The sequence below is a fragment of the Tupaia chinensis genome, unplaced genomic scaffold (assembly GCF_000334495.1).
Source record: "Tupaia chinensis unplaced genomic scaffold, TupChi_1.0 Scaffold000116_1, whole genome shotgun sequence".
In the NCBI taxonomy this organism is placed as follows: Eukaryota; Metazoa; Chordata; class Mammalia; order Scandentia; family Tupaiidae; genus Tupaia; species Tupaia belangeri.
This window is the reverse complement of record NW_006159580.1, coordinates 2,788,521-2,789,117: the sequence shown is the minus strand read 5'-3', so window position 1 is coordinate 2,789,117 and position 597 is coordinate 2,788,521. Positions and strand designations below refer to the sequence as shown.

General features: G+C 54.1%; 1 long non-coding RNA gene across 1 annotated transcript in view; it reads right to left on the bottom strand.

Annotated features, from left to right (window-relative positions):
* The window catches only part of LOC102477100 (uncharacterized), a 7,844-nt gene that overhangs the window by 6,471 nt on the left and 776 nt on the right, over positions 1 to 597 (bottom strand). The window lies entirely within an intron of this gene.

The following is a 597-nucleotide window of genomic DNA, read 5'->3' as shown; positions in this document are numbered from 1 at the left end:
CGGTCGACTACGTGGGAGTCCAGCGACATAGCCATTATGCTAACTGCTGGTTCCCTAAGTTTCTTTCTAATATCAGGAGCTGACTGGGTGATAAAATGGGTGGTCAGAACTACTGCCCCGACAGGGTCTTCTGGGGAGAGTCGGGTATGGGGTTGCATAGCCTCAGTGAGGTGGCTCGAAAACATGGCTGGATTTTCTTCTCGACCCTGGGTGACTTCTCGCAATTTGTCATAATTTACTACCTTTCGGGCTGCTTGTTCCATCCCTGCCGTAAGGCATCGTAACATGTAGTCACCATGCTGGCGGCCAAGGTCACCTTCCTGACATCTCCAGCCGGGATCAACTGCAGGGATTGCCTCAGCACCTACCGCTGTGGTGGCGTCCACCATGTGGGCCCTGTCAGCGTACTCCCTTCCTGCTGCTTGTGCCCGGTCACGCTCGTCCACCGTCATGGTGGTTGTCATAATTACGTGGACGTCACGCCAGGTGAGGTCATAGGCCTGTGTGAGATATCTGAATTCCTTGATAAACGGGGTGGGGTTGGCAGAGAAGGAGCCCAAGCGCTTTTCAATGGTGGACAGATCCGCAAGGGAAAGA